Below are 25,079 nucleotides of genomic sequence, written 5' to 3' on the forward strand. Positions count from 1 at the left end.
TCAATTTGCTGGATAAATGCACTAAAAGCACACTTTCTGACTTTAGGATATTAAAGGAACAAATAAATGATGCAGCTATTTGCAAATCTCGGCTATGTTTAATTTCCAATCATTTCATCACCGATTCACAACGTATGCAAAGTAGAAGTGCTTAGGGGTCAGGTGGTGGTTAAAGCTGATTCACTTCACGCTACTGGTGTTTGCAAATTGAACATAGCCATCAATGTGATTGCTGAAGTCAACAGTAATGGCTTAATAAAAGAGGCCAGTTCTGGCCAAAAACAAACCATGACTTGCGCAACTTCCAATTGATTCATCATCTGTAAGTTTAATAATGGTCTGTACTCAATGCAATGAGATGTTGATGTGAATCTGGGATAGACAGGACTTCAGAGCAGGCACCCGCTTTTTGATAGATTTGATACTGGTTCCCGAGTACCTTCACCAAGCTGCTGCACATGCTGAGCCTGCAAGTAAATGGAGGATTGCAGACATTTCCCTTGATATCCACAGATAGAATTTCTCACTAAAAGATGAAGATTGCGCAGCCCTCAATTCAATAGTATGTCACTGAAAGTTCTTCTGAACTGAAGACATTCCTTTGCTCCTCCTGTTTCCATTTTAATATGAGGGGGTAGTGTAGTGATAATGACACATGACTTATATCCCAGTACCGAGCCTCATGTCTTGCAGACGTGGTTTCAGTGACAGTTGGTGAAACTTATATTCAATAAACAAGTCAGGGCTTTTACAAAAAGTTCACTTAATGGTGTCCTACTATTAAATAAAATCTGGTCTCTTAGTAACCTTTAGGGAATGTCCTTATCTGTCTGGCCTACATGGGACTCCAGACCTGCAGCAATATGGTTGACGCTGAAGTGCGATTACTAGTAATTGGTATGGGCAATAAATTCTGGCCAACCCGGCCACACCCACATCCCATGAGTTGATTTCCATCCAGCTGCTGGTGTGTTCCTGTGTGTTACTTTGACTGCTTTCCTAAGAATGTAAAGATGGGCGCAGGAGGACCAGGGCTGAACACGACCCAAGCAGCAGCAGCAGCAGATCATCACAAAGAACAAGGGGCACCAAACACAGTGAGATGCAGGAGCCACATGCCCCCTCAGTATCCGTGGATTCTGCAGGAGGACCAGAAATTTTCAGGCGTAACTGGACGTGAGGGAGGCACAGTGTTGATGTAGGCTCTGTAAATCTCAGCACACTGTGATGGCACTATGCTGGATATTGTAATGAGACCTGTGGACTAGAGGAGTGGGAGGCTATCCTCTCCCAGTGGCTGTGACAGTGCTTTTAAATGTCTGTGTGACTCATTCCTTCCAGGGCGAGATGCATGAGATCTTTCAGACATGTACCCACAAATGCATTAGGACAAAGGCTGATGCCATCTGTCACACCCCCTCATTTCATTCTCCCACCATGAGGTGAGTGCTGCCACCTGAGCAGTAGGATTCGGGAACATAGTTGGCTTGCCCAAGAGCACAATACCAATGACTTACACACATGGCAATGACAGGCTGCATCACAATGCTGTGTAGTTCATCAACAAGAAGGAGTTCCATTTGAATATTTTTAGGTGATTTATGATTCAGTTTCTACTTCATGAAGGTGTGTGCCACGACTCTGTCAGTTACCATGGCTCTCACATCCTGGAGCATCTCAGATATCCAATGAATTTAAGCATTCAGATTCCTTACAAGGTTGTTTACAGGGGACAAGAGATACTCATTCTTACCATAGCTCATGACACTACTGCACAAAACCTGGTTGAGATGGAACATAGACACTGCACTACTCATGTAATGACCAGAAGTGTGGTGGAAGAATGTATGGCTGCTGAAGAAACAGTTCCACTGCTTGGACCAGTCTCACAACACTCTCCAATATTGTTCATACAAGTGGGTGGCATGGTAGCTCAGTGGTTAGCACTACTGCGTCACAGTTCTGGAGATGTGGGTTCGATTCCTTGAGTGACTGTCTGTATGGTTTTTTGTACATTCTCCACAAGTCTGCATGGATTTCTTCTGGATGCTCTAGTTTCCTCCCACATGATGTGCAGGCCAGATGAACTGGCTGTGCTAAATTTCCCAAAGTGTACAGAGATGTGTTGGTTAGGTGGATTAACTATGGGAAGTGCAAGGTTATAGGAAATGGGTGAGGGGGCAGTGTGTAGGCTCCTCTTTGGAGAACTGGTGTGAACCCAATAGGCCAAATGGCCTGCTTCTACACTGTAGGGATTCTACGATTCTAAGTGAGCTGCAAGATCCTCCTGTGCCAAACTGGAGAAGACAAGGAAGTGTAGATACTATCTGATTGACACCCGCTTGCGGTAGATGTGAGCTGGGCACAGCAAACAATTGTGAACTATAAAATAATCACTGGTCATGAAGCAAGCAGTTTATTTGCATTTTGGGGGAAAGTTGCTGATGAGGGTCAAGGTTGAATTGCCAATGCTTGTTCAGGGCTACAGCAAACTTTCAAAGACGGCAAAGTTGCAAAGAATACTGATCTTTCATTGGGTACTCACTAGTGATGAATTGCTCTGGGAATATCATATGGCAAGATAGGGCTGGAATCAGATGTGATGGATACCATGGAATGGGATAATTACATAATGAGCCAGGTTTGGTACGATACTGTGAAAAAATTTGCCAGATGTTATGGTTAAAACCCTCTGAAAAAAAACACAGCTCAGCTCTCAATTAGACAAAAAAAGGCAAGGTTTAGCCTCAAGGTGTTAAGTTTGATGAAGGCTTAACTCTTAGGACTTAGGGGCAGGAGTGGGTCATTTAGTCTTGGAGTCTGTCTTAAGAAGTTCATGCCTTATCTGACTGTAGTCTCAAATCCACGTTTTTGTCACTCATAATTTCCATCCAATCTATTTAAAGACTCAATATAAAACTGAAGAATGTATAAGAAAAACAAGTTTAATGGCAATAATGGCATACTTGCAAGAGGAAATAGTGTTGAAATTATGCCAAAGAAGGTGAAATATTAAATGCTTTACCTTGGGATTTGGTGTTGTGGTTGCTTTTACTTCTAATTTACATGAATTGAGAAACTTAAAAATAAATTGGTTAAATTTAGAAGTTATAGAATATCATAAGGTGCATAGAAAACGAGGGTGCAAAGGGTTTGACAAAATAAATATTTTGCCTTTCTTTTTAGCATTATTCAAGTTATGTACTGCCACTGACTGTTCATCACATTATAGTGAATCAGATTGCCCAAAACAGGAATCCCAACTAAATAATATTTAACAGAAATAGAGATTAATCATCTTTCAGACCAGCTAGGGTTCCAATCAGTCTTTCTGTCTTGACAGGAACAAGCTTTACTGAATTAATGATTCACATTCAGTAAATTGTTTAGTGTGCATTGTCTGGTTTATAGACAGAAGATAAACTATGCTCAAAAAGAAGGTTTCATACAACATGCATTATGGTTCGTTAGTTTCAAGAAAAGCGTTCTGTATGATTTGTGATTTCATTAGATCACAAATTTCCAGTCACTAGTGATGTGGAACACACAAAAAAAACTTACATAATCCTATGAAATTTTTTAATTGTTGGAATAACACTGTGACTGGTCAACTACCACAACTGCCTATTAAATGAAACAATTTGCTAGGTAAAGCAGCGCAGCATTGTGGTTATAGCCTTGGATAATGAACTCAACTGACACAGGTAAACTGTGAATTTAGTTCCATATACATAGTCATTGATGAAATGGTATCGGGGAAAGGAACTTAAAAGTTGTTGATATTTTTATTTTGTTAATTGAACAAATATGTTATTGTTGTATCATATAAAAACCAGGATTATAGAAGTCAAATTCAATGAACATTGATTTTCCAATAAGAAGTAATTACAATATATGCCAAAATCATTAAGCTTAATTTGTCATGTTCCTATGTGTTAGAACAATTTTGGAATGTTAAAATTTTCATTGATAATATTTTAGTCATAACCAAATTCCATTTGTACTTCATTTCTCTCAACAACCAGTGTGGGTAATTTTGATTATGTAAGCTAGTGACTATAAATTGACAATAAGTTTTAATTTATAACTATTTATTTCTGGTCACTCAAAATTACTTTCACAATGCAATAATAGATCAATCAGAATCATCTACATGGCATTTGGAGTCAATAGCATCACTGATGCTAATGCTACATAAGCCTTGAAGTCCTTAGCATACGCCAGCGGTGCAGCTGTCACTTCTGTCGACAGACCCTTGATTCTCTGTGCTGTAGCTGTGAATAACATGAGTGCTGAAATGTATTGGAAACCGCATAAAAAGTTTTAACGTGATCAAAAAGAAGTTCTGGATGATTTCAAAAACTAGTCTGCTTTCTTCGCTAACTTGGTTTGTGCACATCCACTGAGTGTCAGAGCTAATCACTCTCAACTGAACATGGAGAAAATAATATGTGGTCACTGTTTCACCTCCTTAAACCTATCCTAGAACTTTGCACTGCAGTGTGGACAGCTGTGCCTGTGCTTATAAAGTCCACCCTGGCATTATCCTTTAACATTTTGCCCACGTGTTTTTCGTCAATATTTCCAATATATTCTATGTTTCATGGTGCAGGCCAGATGACTAATCTCCCTTTGAAGAGGAATTAGTGAGCCCTTCTTCACAATATTCCTTCTGAGCCGGGATACAAGATGACAAGTTTTTTTTTCTCTGTGTCCCAGGGCACTATTCTAGCCTGGTGACTGAAAGTTTCACCAAGTTTCCTTTTGTGCAAGAAATCAAAGATACCACCAGCGTAATGCTTGTTGATGCTTTGATCATCTCATTCAATATGTTTATTGTTCCTCAACAAATTGTGTTCTTCAGGGATCCAGGGTACATTGATGCACCTTTACAGAACATGTTCAGGAAATAAGGTGCTGAAAATATTATCTTTTCTCGCACTATTCTCATTCAAATGGTCTCACAGAATACATTGTTCATACTGCAAAATCCATAATCATTAAATAGCTTGACAACACTTTTGAATATCTAAGAGCTGTTCCTTAGGCAACAGTTTACCCGCACCTGCAGCTGTTATGTTTGGGAGACAGATTTTCTCTCCCACACTCACAGCAACTAAAATGCATGTGTAATGAAGCTTACTATCTTTAGGGCTCTCCATCTCCTTCTATAAATGATCTTAGTCTTCTCTGGTTAGATTGTAATTTTTGTCCTCCTTCAGAGACAAGCCAGAGGTCTGTCCCCTGGCCATCCCCATCTCCCTAAATCATCACAGGTTTTGGATCATGGTTCAATTACCGTCCATTTTTCCTGTAATGATGCAAAGTGGGAGATTGAGTGTGGTGGAAGTGAATTAAAGGCCAGTCAGTGATGTTGCATGAGTAGAAGTCCTGAGGTGTTTCCAGTGAATGAGTGTAAACTGTAGAGTGCAGGAATGGTTAGTAGTTTGGGGAATGAGGTTAGTAACTGACATTGAGCAGGCATGATGCATACAGTACTGACAGTTGTGCTCCAAAAGCTTTGCAGAGACACATATACAGTAACAACGAATAATGACTACTGGACCTGAGAGTGTGAGGGATGTGCCTTTAATATTTGTTTTCATAAAAAGATACCCAAGAAATAAGGTCTAAGATTTATGCGACATTGACAATTTAGTATTATGGATCATCAGTAGAATAGGAACAAGCTAACATCACACTAATTTTGACAAGGGGCAATAAATATAGCCTAGAGAACTACATTTATTTGTGTAATGTAATTATTGAACGGAATTAAACTTCAGCAACACCAATATTTTTCACATTGGGAAATAATGACCGGGCTGTGTTCAGGAAACCTCTACTGCCCGGAAGTTAAAAAAAAAGGTGCAAGAGAATATGACATCAACTACAGGTTCCTGTTCAAGTCATGCACCTTTCTGACTTGGAACTATATCACCATTTGTTCACTGTCATTGGATCAAAATCATTGGGCCAACTAACTAACTGTACTGCAAGAAAGCATATACTACATAGACTGCAACAGTTCAAGAAGGTGGTTCACCACCACTTTCGCAAGGAATATTAGGGATGGGCATTACATGTCCACCTTGTCAGTTACGTCTTGTGAGTCCTTCCACGTGAATTCTGAGACTGTAACAAGAAGAGACAGATTCTCATTAAGTTTATCGTACTTGAATGACTGAAAATTTGACTGAAAATGGGCAGATCTGCAGCAGCAGCTAGAGATGAAAGGGTATAAGAGTTAGGGCATGAGAATAGAAGAAATTTTATCTGGGGGAATTTGTCAATAAAGGCTTAGGGTTTAAATATGGTATGCTAGGAGACATGGGAAGTTGAACTGATGGTCAATTGCGAATACATAAGGTTATTGAACAGAGAAGATTCAAAAAGAGCCTATTACACCTTGAAGTATTAAAAGCTCGAACCAGGTTTTAAACTGTGTTGAAGTGACAATGGGGAAGACAAAGGAAGTGCTGGAGAAGGGATATATAGCTTATGAGTTCTGAAGGCCAACTGTGAGAAACATGCAGCGCTGAGGGACTGCCAGCCAGCAATGTTCATGTCTCATGAGTGAATAAAAAAAAGTCTTATCCAAATAGGAGTGAAAAATGAGCAGGAGATGCCATCAAATCTGGGTACAAAATTTAAAGCATAAATTGATGACAATATCTCCTATTGTCTTGATTTCAAATTAGAAAGTTGAACTTATCTGCAGACACATTTCACTCTAAAACATTGAAATCGTGATAGTTATCCCATTAAATTTTATTGCAAAGTTTTATTTGCACAAATTACATCCAACAGACTTGTTCAGTTTCAGCTCACATTCAACAACAACTGCTAAGTCTTACTTGATGCGCTCATTACTTTTGGCATTACATATGACATCTCAATGCTTCCAAAACTGATTTCATGCTTTTACCAGCTCGGGAACATAATCTATATTTTCTTATCTCTCCTCTTATCCATCTTTTACTTAGAGGTGTGTTTTGAGATTTTCAATGTTATTACTTTCAACAGCTGCTCATAACTCTTGTCTTGGCAGTTCATACTGAGATTGAAACACCGTCTGCAAGATCATCTCGTGTAATTTCAAAGAGGAAGAATAACTGCTTACCAGCACATAGCATCTGTACCAAATACATCAATTCTGGAGCTGCAACTTCTCAAAAAATCTTCAGAAATCTCAGGTATATTTATGATATAGTGTTAAGCTTTCATTTAATGTTTAATGTTAACAACACTCCTGGGGCATGATATTGCTGTGGAAAACTTATACTGTTCCATCTATGTGTCTCAGATTGCCTGGTACTTCATGCATATTTGGAAAAATGTTGAACCAGAAGGACCCAAGTGAACTGTGTGCATAAACTAAAGGAACAAAAATGGATTCTGTTATGTTGCATGGCTTGGACGGAATAATTCCAAATTTTGTTGATAAATGTTCAAGCAGCATCTTCATTCACAAGCAAATCACAATTGTGAATTAGGAAGAAGGATATTTGTGAATGTTTCTTAAAGTTCCAGACATCCATCATGTAGCTGAGGGTGTCGGTGGAGGCCTCTGTTTCTTCCTGTCCCGCAGACCCCACCAGTCCCCCCTCCACTGACACCCTCATCCACCTAGCTGAACTCGTCCTCACCCTCAACAACTTCTCTTTCGATTCCTCCCACTTCCTACAGACTGAGGGGGTGGCCATGGGTACCCGCATGGGCCCAAGCTATGCCTGCCTCTTTGTAGGTTATGTGGAACAGTCCCTCTTTTGCACCTACACTGGCCCTAAACCCTACCTCTTCCTCCGTTACATTGGTGACTGTATCGACACCGCCTCATGCTCCCAAGAGGATCTCGAACAGTTCATCCGCTTCACCAAAGCCTTCCACCCCAACCTTAAGCTCACCTGTACCATCTCCAACACATCCCTCATCTTCCTGGACCTTTCAGTCTCCATTTCAGGCAACCACCTACAAACCGATGTCCATTTCAAGCCCACCGACTCCCACAGCTACCTGGAATACACCTCCTCCCACCCACCTTCCTGAAAAAATTCCATCCCCTATTCCCAATTCCTTCGCCTCTGCCGCATCTGCTCCCACGGTGAGGCTTTCCGCTCCTGCACATCCCAGATGTCCTCATTCTTCAAGGGCCACAACGTCTCCCCCGCAGTGGTCGAGACCGCCCTCGATGTGTCTCCTACATTTCCCGCACCTCATCCCTCACACCCCGCCCTCGCAATAACCGCCAAAAGAGAATCCCCCTCGTCCTCACATACAACCCCACCAACCTCTGGATACATCAAAGAACAACGAACAAAGAACAAAGAAAATTACAGCACAGGAACAGGCCCTTCGGCCCTCCAAGCCTGCGCCGATCGAGATCCTCTGTCTAACCCGTCATCTATTTTCTAACGGTCTGTGTCCATTTGCTCCCTGCCCATCCATGTAACTGTCCAAATATATCTTAAAAGACGCTAACGTGTCTGCGTCTACCACCTCCGCTGGCAACGCGTTCCAGGCACTCACCACCTTCTGCGTAAAGAACTTTCCACGCATATCTCCCTTAAACTTTCCTCCTCTCACTTTGAACTCATGACCCCTAGTAATTGAGTCCCTCACTCTGGGAAAAAGCTTCCAGCTATCCACCTTGTCTATACCCCTCATGACTTTATAGACCTCAATCAGCGCCCCCCCCCCCCAACCTCCGTCTTTCTAATGAAAATAATCCTAATCTACTCAACCTCTCTTCATAGCTAGCACCCTCCATACCAGGCAACATCCTGGTGAACATCATCTGCACCCTCTTCAAAGCATCCACATCCTTTTGGTAATGTGGTGACCAGAACTGTACACAGTACTCCAAATGTGGCCAAACCAAAGCCTTAAACAACTGCAACATGACCTGCCAACTCATCAACAATGCATCATCCTACAATCCGACCCCACCACTAAAAGCATTTTTCCAACCCCACCCTTGTCTGCCTTCCGGAGGGACCACTCTCTCTGCGGCTCCCTTGTCCACTCCACACTCCCCGCCAACCCCACCACACCTGGCACTTTCCCCTGCAACAACAGGAAGTGCTACACCTGGCCCCACACCTCCTCCCTCACCCCCATCCCAGGCCCCAAATGACTTTCAACATCAAGCAGATGTTCACCTGCACATCTGCCAATGTGGTATACTGCATCCGCTGTACACGGTTTGGCTTCCTCTACATTGGGGAAACCAAGCGGAGGCTTGGGGACCACTTAGCAGAACACCTACGCTTGGTTCGCAGTGAACAACTGCACCTCCCAGTCGCAAACCATTTCAACACCCCCTCCCATTCTTTAGACGACATGTCCATCATGGGCCTCCTGCAGTGCCACAATGATGCCACCCGTAGGTTGCAGGAACAGCAACTCATATTCCGCTTGGGAACCCTGCAGCCCAATGGTATCAACGTGGATTTCACCAGCTTCAAAATCTCCCCCCCTCCCACTGCATCCCCAAACCAGCCCAGCTCATCCCTGCCTGCCTAGTCTGTTCTTCCTCTCACCTATCCCCTCTTCCCACCTCAAGCCGCACCTCCATTTCCTACCTACTAATCTCATCCTGCCCCCTTGACCTGTCCGTCCTCCCAGGACTGACCTATCCCCTCCCTACCTCCTCACCCATGTTCTCCTCTCCACCTATCTTGTCCTCTATCCATCTTCAGTCCGCCTCCCCCTCTCTTCCTATTTATTTCAGAATCGTCTCCCCATCCCCCTTTTCTGATGAAGGGTCAAGGCCCGAAACATCAGCTTTTGTGCTCCTACGATGCTGCTTGGCCTGCTGTGTTCATCCAGCCCTACATTTTGTTATCTTGGATTTTCCAGCATCTGTAGTTCCCAGCATCTCTGAAGACTACAAATTTGTTGGGATAGCAAAGGCAGTGCTTATAGCTCTGCAGAAGATAAGGCAATGCAGCAGAGCCTGTAGAGACAGAAAGCTTCAAGTTATCACCATTTTCAACTTGGAACTGGCCCCAATAATATGCCTTGACAGTGATGGGAGTCGGTCTGACAGGTCAGGTATTACACTCTGCATCCCTGTACTGTTGTTTATTAGTGCTCGTTTCCATGTCGTCTTTGGCTAGAAGCCTTTTTGCATTTCTTGTAACCTTATTGTACCTTACATATATCTAACCTCTTAGTTCATTGCCACCTCCATTTCCCATTCCGTCATGCAAACCCTCCATCAACTCACTTTATGCTCTCACTTAAAATCTGTACTTTCAGTTAAATGCCTAATGTCATCAAACTTAGAGAACATAGAACATAGAACATAGAACAGTACAGCACAGAACAGGCCCTTCAGCCCACAATGTTGTGCCGACCATTGATCCTCATGGATGCACCCTCAAATTTCTGTGACCATATGCATGTCCAGCAGTCTCTTAAATGACCCCAATGACCTTGCTTCCACAACTGCTGCTGGCAACGCATTCCATGCTCTCACAACTCTCTGCGTAAAGAACCTGCCTCTGACATCCCCTCTATACTTTCCACCAACCAGCTTAAAACTATGACCCCTCGTGCTAGCCATTTCTGCCCTGGGAAATAGTCTCTGGCTATCGACTCTATCTATGCCTCTCATTATCTTGTATACCTCAATTAGGTCCCCTCTCCTCCTCCTTTTCTCCAATGAAAAGAGACCGAGCTCAGTCAACCTCTCTTCATAAGATAAGCCCTCCAGTCCAGGCAGCATCCTGGTAAACCTCCTCTGAACCCTCTCCAAAGCATCCACATCTTTCCTATAATAGGGCGCCCAGAACTGGACGCAGTATTCCAAGTGCGGTCTAACCAAAGTTTTATAGAGCTGCAACAAGATCTCACGACTCTTAAACTCAATCCCCCTGTTAATGAAAGCCAAAACACCATATGCTTTCTTAACAACCCTGTCCACTTGGGTGGCCATTTTAAGGGATCTATGTATCTGCACACCAAGATCCCTCTGTTCCTCCACGCTGCCAAGAATCCTATCCTTAATCCTGTACTCAGCTTTCAAATTCGACCTTCCAAAATGCATCACCTCGCATTTATCCAGGTTGAACTCCATCTGCCACCTCTCAGCCCATCTCTGCATCCTGTCAATGTCCCGCTGCAGCCTACAACAGCCCTCTACACTGTCAACGACACCTCCGACCTTTGTGTCGTCTGCAAACTTGCTGACCCATCCTTCAATTCCCTCGTCCAAGTCATTAATAAAAATTACAAACAGTAGAGGCCCAAGGACAGAGCCCTGTGGAACCCCACTCACCACTGACTTCCAGGCAGAATATTTTCCTTCTACTACCACTCGCTGTCTTCTGTTGGCCAGCCAATTCTGTATCCAAGCAGCTAAGTTCCCCTGTATCCCATTCCTCCTGACCTTCTGAATGAGCCTTCCATGGGGAACCTTATCAAATGCCTTACTGAAGTCCATATACACCACATCCACAGCTCGACCCTCATCAACCTTCCTAGTCACATCCTCAAAAAACTCGATAAGGTTTGTAAGGCATGACCTACCCCTCACAAAGCCGTGTTGACTGTATTTGATCAAGCCATGCTCTTCCAGATGGTCATAAATCTTATCCCTCAGAATCCTTTCTAACACCTTGCAGACAACAGACGTGAGACTTACCGGTCTATAATTGCCGGGGATTTCCCTATTTCCTTTCTTGAAGAGAGGAATTACATTTGCCTCTCTCCAGTCCTCAGGTACGACTCCAGTGGAGAGCGAGGATGCAAAGATCTTCGCAAGTGGCGAAGCAATTGCATTTCTCGCTTCCCAAAGCAGCCGAGGACAAATCTGATCCGGGCCTGGCGACTTGTCAATCTTAATGTTTGACAAAATTTTCAGTACATCAGCTTCCTCTATCTCTATCCATTCCAGCATGCACACCTGCTCTTCAAAGGTTTCATTCACTACACAGGTCGTTTCTTTCGTAAAGACAGAAGCAAAAAACTCATTTAGGGCTTCCCCTACCTCCTCAGGCTCCACACACAAGTTCCCTATGCTATCCCTGATCGGCCCTACTCTTTCTTTGACCATTCTCTTATTCCTCACGTAAGTGTAAAATGCCTTTGTGTTTTCCCGGATTCCTTCTGCCAAGCCTTTCTCGTGCCCCCTCCTGGCTCTCCTCAGACCATTTTTGAGCTCCTTCCTTGCCTGCATGTAATCCTTGACAAGGATAGTATTCTTGTGTTCTGGCCACTGAATTCTATCGATCTCGTAGAAGTCAAATATCGATTGTCTGACATTTCGTCTTACTTTCTCTAGACCCTGACTCCAGTATAGAATATCAAGCCAGACTGTCACTGGCCTCATCTTCTCTTAGAATCTGCCCTCCACAGCCATTAATCTCATAATCATTTTACCCACATAATCTGCTTCTATCCTAGTCCCAAATTTCTTTGGTTGGTTGCCCTAATATTTCAGCCTGTTTCTGCTCACTGAACAGATTCTTTTCTGTATGTATTCACTCGGTTTTGTATTTTCTTTCTCCTCTTGTCTACTGTTATCCCAACTGTATTGTATCTCTTTTGTTGTCCTCTGTCCCTTCAACAGTTTCCATTTTCTTGATCCTAATAGTCTCTTATTCACTATTTGTTTCTCTAAATTTTCTCTAAATGTCTATTCTCTACCAGAATTATCTGAGATTTTAATGCTTCTTCCTCAAATACAATCCCCACTCACCACTTTCAGAAGTGTTAATTCCTTTTTTCTCACACCAAAACTGTTTATACTTCAGCCACACTAACTCGATGTCTGAAACAATGATGCTGGTGTTGGACGGGGGATGGACACAGTCAGAAGTCGCATGACATCAGGTTATAGTCCAACGGGTTATTTGAAATCACAAGCTTTTTTAGCACTGCTCCTTCATCAAGTGAAGTGAGAGAGAAGCACACAGAACCTGGAATTTATGGGCAGAGACAGATCCAGCACAGAGAGATCAAAAGACCATACAAATTGGGTGAGTAGAGTGCCAAATAGTAAGCTCCAGTCGGATGATGATCCAAAGTGTTAGACAGTGTGAGGAAAGTATCAACAGGTGAATAACAGGGATGACCTATGATCTGACTAATTGAGGCAGAGAGATAAACATAAACAATTAAAAATAAGCTGGTGCTAGAGACAAACCGAATGGCTGGAATAACGTGATAGGAATAAGATTCTATAGGTGTGAGGCTGGAAAAGCACAACAGGTCAGACAGCATCCAAAAGCAGGTAAGTCAACGCTTTGGACTGAAATCCTTTGTCAGGACTGAGGAGAGGGAGGGGAGCCCAGAAGTAAATGGAGGGAAGGGGGGAGGGCGAGAGGAAGGGTGGGAGAGATGATGATAGGTAGATGCAGGGTTATTGTGATTGGTGCGTGGGAAGGGTGGAGCAGATTGGTGAGTGGGAAGGTGGACAGCTTAGGCCAGGTCAAAATACAAAGGAGTTGACATGGGATAAGGCTGGGGATGGAGGGATTTTGAAGCTGGTGACATCAATGTCAAGGCCATTAGTCTGCATTTCATCCAACCTTATCTATTGCACACATTGTTCCCAACGTGGTCACCTCTATATCAAGGAGACCAAATGCAGATTCGGGGATCGGCTCACAGAGCATCTGCTCCCGACATGCACAACCAACCTGATCTTCTGGTTGTCATCCATTTTAATTCCTCCTCCCACTTCCCTGACGGCATGGCCATCCTTGGCCTCCTCCACTGTCAGAGTTAGGCCAAACATAAACTGGAGGAACACTTGATGTTTTGCCTTGGAATGGCTTTAACATTGATGTCACCAGCTTCAATATCCCTCCACCCGCAGCCTTATCCCATGTCCAGCCCTCTCCCTCCTGACCGGACTTAACCTGTCCATCTTCCTACTCATCTATCCGCTCCACCCTACCCATGGGCCAATCACAATAACCCCCTACCTGCATCTACATATCACCATCTCTACTACCCTTCCCGCAGGCCCACATCCCCTCCCTCTATTTATTTGTGGGCTCCCCCATTCCTCCCCAGTCCTGATGAACGGTTTCAGCCTGAAACATTGAGTTACCTGCTCCTTGGATGCTGACTGACCTGCTGTGATTTTCCAGCCTCACACCTATAGACTCTGGCTTCCAGTATCTGCAGTCCTTATTGCCTCTATAGGTATAAGATTCACATACCGAGTGTCTAACCAAATTCATAACTAAATGCAAAACTGTAAAAACTAGTTACAGTAAAGAGATCATAACAATTTATTCAGGTGATGGTGACAAAACAGGACAATAAGGAAGATTTTACAGATACAGAACAGTGTGTCATAGGCCATCCCTTCACTTGTTATTCAGCTTTGACACTTCACTCACACTGTCTAACACTTCAGATCACCAGTGGGGCTTATTATTTAGCACTCTACACACCCCGTTTATATGGTCTTTTGATTTCTATACCCTTGATCTCTCTCTCTCTGCCCATAAATTCTTTGTTCTGTGTGCTTCTCTCTCACTTCACCTGACAAAAAAGAGGCTATGCTCCAAAAGCTTCTGATTTCAAATAAACCCATTGGATGATACACTAGTCGCACATGACTTCTGGCTTTATCTGAAACAAGTGAGCCACGTTCTGTAAATAATAAATAAATCAATGATTATTGCAAACCAAATGTTACAAAAAGGAAAGTTAAAACAGCAAAGCAATCTCACACAGGGCTTCCCAAACTATGGCTTACAACTCAGAGTGATGTTGGCAGCTTGGAGTTGTGAGTTCTGATGCTGTGGTGGTGCTGACAGATGCAAGGACCACTTAAGCCATACAGTTATTTTAATGGATATGGTCTAACTGTCTAATTTTGTAGTCCTGAATCATCTCCTAAAGTAATCTTATTGGAAGGTAGATGCTTGCTATTTATGAAAAACTCTAGTTCCCTTGCTACTCTTACAGACACCACTCCCCAGTTCACGAGCATCTCCTCCAACCCTGCCCCATCTCTCACAGGCTGCTCCACTTGCTCATAGTCTTCTTATTCTGAATGTTCTGTTACCACAACCTTAGTCAAAGACTCTGGCATTTTCTTTGATGTTATGCTAACTAATCTATAGGGCCATATTTAATGAGGTCCACTCATGCAGGATGCAAATTGGGAAAGTATTGCAGAATTGTATTGGGGTGCATTTGATAGAAAGCCTGATTGTGCAGCATCAGATTTATATCAGTTGCATGGTGGGAAATCGACATGACGCAGCCAGAAAATGATTGTGATGATTGATCAAATAATTAAGCTAATTTCAAAGTGTGAATGTGAAGGGATGAACAAAGTTATTGGCAAAAATTTTGAATATAATCAGTATAGTTTTATTACTTTTCCACATCATCACATGAAGAATGCTGGACTGACTATAACTACTTTGATAATTAATGCCTAATGGTTCATACTGGTTCTGCATTGTGATTGATCTTTTAGACAAGGATGCTTTCTAACCCTTATCTTATTATATCCTACATGAATGAAAACATCCTTCCCAACAAGTGACACAGATGCTCTCTCCGCCATTCCCCTTTATTTCCATTAAGCTTACCTTTTCGGACAGCCATGTATTCTGGTGAATTTATTTCCCAATACTGATTTCTCAGCAAACCTGTTTCGATAATGGTTGGGAGTGCAAATCTGTTTATCTCTATTTATGCCATTAATTCACCTACTTTTGAAAATGCTTTACGGATTCAAATACAACATCTTGCAACTCAACTTTATTATCTTTCCCTCTTGTAGCCTGATTGGCTGTGTTCTTTGTTAAACTTTCTGTCTTTTCCTCCGGACTCACTCTGGTTAAATCGGCCTGAATTGTTCCTCTGCCCTACAGTCTTGATTTTTCTCTTTAGATGTATTAACTCCATGAATTTAAACTACTGCCTCCCACACAATTCTTTCAGGCTTGTCTGTTTGTCTCTAAGCTAATTTGCATGATGCTTAGGTTGTAATCCAGAGATAATTATTTTTGGGTTTCTGCTTTTTAATTTAAAGACCAGCCGATTAAAGTCCCTCAGCTGAACCAAAGCCACTTAGAAGATGCAAGCCCTGGGAGGATGTGGCAAGTTGAGAAGAATACAAAAAAAATCTTCTGGGACTCCAGTTCCAACTATTTGCAATTGGTATGTAAGGAAATAGTAGAGATACCACAAAGCTTGGCCAGTGAAGTCACAACACTCAGTCACAGTTTTGTAATCTGCCAAAATTCCCAATTGAAATTGTGCTCAAAATTTGCCCTAATATTATTATTGAAAATAAGCTATTGCAGATGAGTTTTTATTTTGTTTCTGAGATTTATTAGGATTAACGATCAAGTTCAATAACTTGATGTAAGCAACTCGTACCATAACACTGCCAATGTTTTTTTCCATGTGTTTAATTACCTCTTGTGCAACACAGGTAACTATGACGAGGCAGGATTCATCTCTTTACTGCCAAAAGGCCTGAAAGTTAATACTTTCTTTTTGGAAATGCGTGGTTAATGCAGGGTAATTTCAGCACATGGTCAGTAACATAGTCCCTTTTATTTAATTTTTGATGATCAGAATGTGTCTCATCTTTTTTGTGTGCTGCTGCTCCATTTACGTAGATCCTGTCACACATAGGCCTCATGACTATAGGTCAAGTAGGTTGAATTACTGCCTGTGTTGAATGGATGAAATAAAGATTAATTATTGGAAGATGGGACTTCTACAGTTCTTACTTCTGGCAGTTTGAAAATAGAAAGATTGACAAGCACCAATAAATGTGCAACCTTAGCTTTTAGTTGCATTAATTCTGCCAAAAATAGAAGATGAACAGTGTTCTGGGTGAATAATAAATGTGTGAAGTGACCTGAGGTTATCATCACTAGACCTTGTAAAGACTTGCCTTTAGAGAACAGTCTGAGACTAAATAGATATTTTTGATAGATATTGTTCAAAATAATGATGAGATTGACACTTCTTTCTACAAAGATAATTATGGCCAAATATCTAAGACTTGAGTTTAACTTGATTTATTGTTCAGCACCACTGAGAAGTAATATTTTATAATTCACAATGAATGATTCATGTAGAGGCAGTACTACATATTGGGATTTCATTTGAAAAAAAAATTAAAATTACCTTTTTGTAGAATACTAAGTAACTTTGATGCATTAATATAAATTAGGCTACTCTGTTCCAATAACTGAACAATTTTACAAGTTGTCATTCTGCACAGAAATATAATTTTTAGATTATGGGGACATGCCTCTTGAACATAATTTGGAATTGTATCATCATGCCTTCAGGCAATTTACCGTTTGGTAGAGTGACTGATGGTGGAGAGGAAACAGATTTGTAATTCCCAGATACTCTGTGTGGAAGAATAACAAGTTCCTTAACCATGTTTATGCCAATGTTCCCTAAATGAGTTGACAGGGATGTTAAAGTTGTGAAATATGTGAATACATGTGAATACAAATACATATTTGTTACTTTAGCAGAAAATGTCCAACTCTCATTTTTAATGATATCTTCGACTCATCAACCAAAAATTAATTCTATTTATTTGCCCTGTTAATTCTCCTTAATTTCTTGAAAACTTTGATAAAATCACAGATTAACTTTCTATGTTCCAGGAGTCTTAATTGCAAATCATATTTTTAATGCTTTTAGGTCCAATTATTATTCTGTCAAGCTGCCAAAGTATTGTTTTATTTCAAGACATTACCTGTCATTCTTCTATACTTCAAGTCTGCAGGTCCAACCTACTCAACGTCTCCACATAAGAAAATCTCTCCTAACCTAGGATCAAATGAATGAACTGGCTCTGGACAGCTTTTGATTCTGGTATATTTTTCTTTAAATAAATTCCAGTTGTGGTTTAACTTGTGCCTTGGATGGTTTTACCCTGGTTCTTATAGTTTCTGACTTTTATATTTCTTTCCCTTTCAAATAAAGGCCAACATACCATTTACTTCCTTTATTACCTGGTGAGTTGTATGCTCACTTTTGTGATTTATGTATTAGAATTCCCAAATTCCCCAGTGACACAACTTTCTGTGATCTTTCTCCATGAAGTTAATATTCATCTTCTCTATTCATCTGGCTGAAATGTAGAACCTCACATTTTTGTATATTATGTTTCATCTGTCAATACTCTTAATCTGACTATATTCTTCTGCAAGCTTACTGTGTCAACCACACCATTTGCCTTCCCATAGACTTTTGAGCCAGGGTGGTGAAAGTTGTCAATATAGACTTCAGCAAGGCCTTTGACAAGTTCCCTCATGGCAGGCTGATTTGTAGATGAAGTCATACAGAATCCATGGTTATCTGGTAAGGTGGATACAGAACTGGGTTGGTCATAGAAGACAAAGAGTAGCAGTGGAAGACTGTTTTTCTGAATGAAGATCTGTGACCACTGGAGTTCCTTATCAGGGATCAGTGCTGTTGTTTGTAATTACATAAATGATTTGGTGCAGAATGTAGGTGGTCTGATTATTAAGTTTGTGGACAACACAAAGATTGGGGACCTATGGACAGTGAAGAAGATTGCCAGAGGATACAGCAGGATGTCTATAGGCTGAAGGCTTGTGTGGGGAAATGGCAGGTGAAATTTAATCCTGAAAAATACAAGGTGGAATACAATTTGGAAGCTCTAATGCAGGAGGGAAGCATACAGCAAATGGCAGAACCCTTAGAAGAATTAACATACAGAGGGATTTAGGTGTACAGGTTCACAATTGCTGAAAGTGGAAACGCAAGTGGATTAGGTGGTCAAGAAGGCATATGGCATTCTAGCCTTCTCAGGTCAGGTATAAACAGTACATGACAAGAAGGATATGGAGGCCATGTAAATAGTACAGAACAGGTCTACCAGGATTTGGCCTGGTTTTAAGGGTATCAACAATGCAGAGAATTGGATAAACTTGATTTATTTTCACTTGAAATTCATAGGCTGAGGCATGATCTGATAGAAGCTTACAAAGTTACGAAAGGCATGGGTAGAATAGATAGATGGGATCTTTCTCCCAGGGTTGTAATGTCACTTATTGTAGAGGGCATAGTTTTAACGTAAAAGGGGGAATATTTAAAGGAGATGTTAGAGGCAGGTTTTTTTTTTAAACAGAGGGTGTTTAGTGCCTGGAATGCACTGCCAGAGGTGTATACAAGGCATCTTGACAGATACAAAAATAGGCGAGGAATTAAGGCAAATGGACCAAATAGAAAGAAAAAGCTTTTACTTTAGAAAGCTCAGCAAAAGCTTGGTGGGCAAAAAGTCCTTTTCCAGTCTGTATTATTTTTGTTCTTCAATTAGATGCTGTCTTTAACAGCCCTGCTTAACCATGGTTGCCTTATCACCCCCACCCCCGACTCCCGAATCATTTTCTGAAATGTCTGCCATTGTTCCTGAATCATCTTTGCTGATAAAGTGCTTTCCCAGTCAAATCCAGCTATGCTCTTATCCTTTTGTAATTGCTCATAATTAAGTTTAGCAGAGCTGTTTCTGACCTAGGTTTTCCCCTCTCAAACTGAAGACAAAATTCTACCATATTGTGCTCCCTGGGGTTGTTTTATTCTGAGATCATTTATTATTTTCTCTCTCACTACACCTTACCAGAACCAAATTAGCACAATCCCTGAGTGGATGGTTTGAGGAAGAGTCCTGAAATATTAATTGATTTTTTTTTCACACATGCTACCAGTCCTGCTGAGCTTTTCCAGCAATTTCTGTTTATGTTTTTGATTAAAGTACTGCATTTTTAACAGGCCCTCAAAAGCTCCTGACTCATTTTTTGTCCAACAATTTAGCTATTTGAGGGGATCTATAGACTACACCCACCATTGTCTCCCTCTCTTTGCAACATTATTATATCTTTCTTAAGATGTGGTACTCAGACCTGCCCACAATATGCCAGCTGAATTCAACTAATGAATTTATGTAGCTATAAGAGACCATGTTCTTTCTTATGAGATAGTAGGAACTGCAGATGCTGGAGAATCTGAGATAACAAGGTGTAGAGCTGGATGAACACAACAGGCCAAGCAGCATCAGAGGAGGTGGAAGGCTGATGTTTTGGGCCTAGACCCTTCTTTTCTGATTAGGCCCGAAACATCAGCCTTCCTGCTCCCCTGATGCTACCATGTTCTTCCTTATATTCTAGACTTTTTGATATTAGGTACAGCATATAAGGAGAGGCAATAGCCTAGTGGTATATTTGCTGGACTGTTACTCCAGAAACACAGATAATGTTCTGGGGACCTGGGTTCAAATCCCACCATGGCAGGTGGTGGAATTTGAATTCAATGAATATCTGGAATCAAGAGTCTAATGATGACCATAAATCCATTGCTGCTTGTTGGGGGGAAAGCTCATCTGGTTCACTAAGTCCTTTAGGGAAGGAAACTGCTGTCCTGAAGTGGTTTGGTCTCCATGAGACTCCTGACCCACAGCAATGTGCCTGACTGGGCAATAAATGTTGCCGACCCAATGATGCCTTCATCCTGTGAATGAATAAAGGAAAAAAAAATGTTAGACCTTTTTTTTATTTAACTTGCTTTAACTGCTTTAAACATCAAAGAACCAGGGACTTCAAGTGTCTGTAGATTATTACTCATTTTTAACTGTTAAGAAAGATAAGACAACCTCATGTTTATCTACATTGAGATCCATTTTAAATAGCCAATCTCATAAGCTATTAACATTTCTGTAATTTCATGCTTCCAAGTAAGCAGCTTAACATGCTGTCTATTCATGTCATTGGCAAATATGGATATTTAGTTTGCTGATCCATTATCTAAGTATTTAATAAATATGCTAAAGAGTTAGAGGTCTTAATATTGGTCCTTGTGGTCGACACTAACCAGGTCTTGCTAAATACCGCTCATTTCTATCTCCTTCCCAAAATCCACAAACCTGACTGCCCTGGTCGACCCATTGTCTCCGCCTGTTCCTGCCCCACCGAACTTATCTCCACCTATCTCAACTCCATTTTTTCTCCCTTGGTCCAGGAACTCCCTACCTACATCCGGAACTCCACCTACGCCTTCCACCTCTTCCAGAACTTCCAACTCCCTGGTCCCTAACGCCTCATCTTTACCATGGACATCCAGTCCCTATACACCTGCAATCTCCATACAGATCGACCATTGACCCGCATTTCCTGCAACTCATCCCTCACACCCCTCCCTGTAATAACAACCAAAACAGTATCCCCCTCGTCCTCGATTAGATTAGATTAGATTCCCTACAGTGTGGAAACAGGCCCTTCGACCCAACAAGTCCACACTGCCCCTTGAAGCATCCCAAACAGACTCATCCCCCTATAACCCACACACCCCTGAACACTACGGGCAAATTAGCATGGCCAATCCACCTTGCCTGCACACCTTTGGACTGTGGGAGGAAACTGGAGCACCCGGAGGAAACATACGCAGACGCAGGGAGAATGTGCAAACTCCATACAGACAGTCGCCCAAGGCTGGAATCGAACCTGGGTCATTGGTGCTGTGAGGCTGCAGTGCTAACCACTGAGCCACTGTGCCACCCCACAAACCTTTGGATCCAACGCATCATCCTCTGACACTTCCGCCATCTGCAATCCGACCCCACCACCAAAGACATTTTCACTGCCCACCATTATCTGCTGTCTGGAGGGGTCACTCTCTCCATGACTCCCTTGTCCACTCCACATTCCCCTTCAGCCCCACCACCCCTGACACTTTTCCCTGCAACTGCACGAAGTGCTACACTTGCCTCTATACTTCCCCCCTCACCCCCATCACAGGCCCCAAGAAGACTTTCCACATCAAGCAGATGTTCACCTGCGCATTTGCTAATGTGGTATACTGCATCCGCTGTTCCCATTGTGGCCTCCTTTACATTGGGGAAACCAAACAGAGGCTGGGGGACCGCTTTGCAGAACACCTATGCTCGGTTTGCAATAAACAACTGTACCTCCCAGAAGTTAACCATTTCAACTCCCCCTCCCATTCTGCAGCCGACATGTCCATCCTGGACCTCCTGCAGTGCCACAATGATGCCACCCGAACATTGCAGGAACAGAAACTCATATTCCACTTGGGAACCCTGCAGACCGATGGTATCAATGTGGATTTCACCGGCTTCAAAACCCCCCTGCCCTCACCGCATCCCAATACCAGCACAGCTCGTCCCCGCCTCCCTAACCTGTTCTTCCTCCCACCTATCCCCTCCTCCCACCTCAAGCCCCACCCCCATCCCCTACTTACTAACCTCATCCTGCCCCCTTGACCTGCCTGCCTTCCCTGGACTGACCTATTATTGCTGGACTGTTACTCCAGAAACCCAGATACTCACCTTTACTGGCTCCATCCCCGCCTCTTTGACCTGTCAGTCTCCTCTCTACTTATCTTCTCCTCTATCCATCTTCTCCCTCTCTCCCTATTTATTTCAGAACACCCTTCTCTTCCTCCTTTTCTGAAGAAGGGTCTAGGCCCGAAACGTCAGCCCTCCTGCCCCTCTGATGCTGCTTGATGTGCTGTGTTCATCCAGGTCAAAACCTTGTTATCTGTTGCTAAACAAAGGCACTTTCCAATATCCCCACCTCTTTATTCCACAAATTCCAAATTCAGTTTCTACTGTCATGAAAGGGCTTTTCTCAAAAATGTTCTGAAAGTCTGACGACAATCATCCATGGACATATCCCTTGTGCTTCATTTTATCCATATGTTTAAAAATAATTGGTGACCCATGATTTGGATGAAGGAATTGAGTGCAAAATCTTCAAATTTGCAGATGACACTAAGTTGGGTAGCAGTGAGTATTGTTACAAGGATGCTACGAGACTAGAGGGCGACATGTTGAGTGAAAAACACTTGGCAAATGCAATATTATGCAGATAAATGTGAGGTTATCCACTTTGGTCCCAAAAATCAAAGGTGGAGTGTTATCTGAAAGGCTGCAGTTTAGAAGAAGGTGAGGGGCAATGCAACCTGGGTGATATACTTATTTATTTATTTATCTATTTTCACATGTACCAAAATATAGTGAAAAGTGTGTGCATGAGTGGTGCAGGCAGATCATAGTGGAAAAAGTGTGAACAGATGAAAATGACTTAGACAGGGCCATATAGGTTACACTGCACAAGGCGTGTGCTAGACGAGGTCAATGTTAGCAAGATTAGCTTTATTTGATGATAGTCAGTCCATTCATCAGTCTGAAAACTGCTGGGAAGAAGCTGTTCCTAAACCTGCTTTGCATGTGTTCAGGCTTCTGTATCTTCTGCCTGACAGAAGATGTGGTAGGAGATCATTACTGGTGTGCAATGGGGCATTGATGACGTTGTCTGCCTTTCCATGGCAGCGAGTCATATAAATGGAGTCCATGGATGCAACTTTGGCTCCTGTGATGATCTGGGCTGTGCAAACCGCCTTCTGTAGTTTATTATGCTCCTTGGCAGAGCAGTTGGCATACCAGGCCATGATGCACCTGGACAGTATGCATTCAATGGTGCATCTGTAGATGTTGGTGAGGGTCCTTATGGGCATGCCAAATTTCCTGAGCTGCCTGAGAAAGAAGAGGCATTGATGTGCCTTCTTGACTGTCACATCTACATAGGAAGTTTAGGACAGGTATTTTGGCGGGTCAGTTGCTGAAGATTGGGATACAGGTGCTGTAGGTGGTAAGGAAAGCTAATGGCATGCTGGCCTTCATCGTGAGAGGATTTGAGTATCAAGTAAGGATGTCTTGCTGCAGTTATATAGGGTCAGAAGTCACACAACAGCAGGTTATAGTCCAATAAGTTTATTTGAAATCACAAGCTCTGGGAGCACTGCTCCTCTGTCAGGTGAAGGAGCAATGCTCCAAAAGCTTCTGATTTTAAATAGCTCGTGAGTTCTGAGGAAGGGTCACCAGACCCAAAAATTTAACTGTTATTTCCTTCACAGATGCTGCCAGACCTGCTGAGCTTTTCCAGCTACTTTGATTTTGTTCCTGATTTACAGCATCCGCAGTTCTTTCGGTTTTCATTTTAAAAAAACCTGTTGGACTATAACCTGGTTTTGTGTGACTTCTGACTTTGTCCACCCCAATCTAACACCATCACCTCCACATCATGGCAGTTATACAGGGCTTTGGTGAGGCCATAGCTTGAGTATTGAATGCAGTTTTGGTCTTGTAGTCTGAAGAAGGACACTCTTACTATTGAGGTAGTCCAATGAATGTTCCCAACACTGATTACTGGGATGTTAGGACTGACCTTTATGGAGAGACTGGATCGACTGGGCTATTTAGAAGAATGAGGTGGAATTGCATAGAAACATATGAAATTCTGATGGGACTGGACAGGCTAGATGTGGGAAGAATGTTCCCAATATTGGAGAAGTCCAGAACTACGGGTCACAGTGTAAGAATAATGGGTAAGCCTTTCAGGACTCAGATGAAGAAGAATTTCTTTTCTCAGAGAGTTGTGAACCTGTGGAATTCTCTCCCATGGGAAGCTGTTGAAGCCAGTTCTTTAGATATATCCAAATGAGAGCCTTGCGGCTAAAGGGGTCAAGGGGAATGGGGAGATGGTGGGAATGGGACACTAAGACTGCATGATCAGACATGATCACATTGAATGGTGGTATGAGTTCAAAGGGCCAAATGGCCTACTCCTGCACTTATTTTCTCTGTTTCTATGTACGCAGCTTTTGGAGCTATCTTATATCCAGCCATTTATGACGGTGGGCCACTAAATAATGAACTAGGGAACAAGATTCCAAAAATACCTCTACCTCATTGATGGGGCAGCCCAGCAGATGAGACAAGGAGAAGACTGACATATTTGCAAACACTTGGAGGCATGCTTTGCCCAAAAAGAATAAAACAAATACTCAATATGCAGCAATCTAAATGAAGACCTTATTGACAATGCTACTCTACAGCACTTGCAATGCAAAGATTTGTTCACCTATGTTTAGATGCTCCAGTGGCTGGAGTCTAATCCAGAACGAGAAAGGATGGATATGGTTGTTGCAGGGCAATTATTCTCAGCTCCACAACATCATTGCTGGAGTTTCTCAGCATGGTGCCCCTGAATCAACCTTCTCAGCTGCTCCATGTGTGA

The sequence above is a fragment of the Stegostoma tigrinum genome, chromosome 12, assembly GCF_030684315.1.
Source record: "Stegostoma tigrinum isolate sSteTig4 chromosome 12, sSteTig4.hap1, whole genome shotgun sequence".
In the NCBI taxonomy this organism is placed as follows: Eukaryota; Metazoa; Chordata; class Chondrichthyes; order Orectolobiformes; family Stegostomatidae; genus Stegostoma; species Stegostoma tigrinum.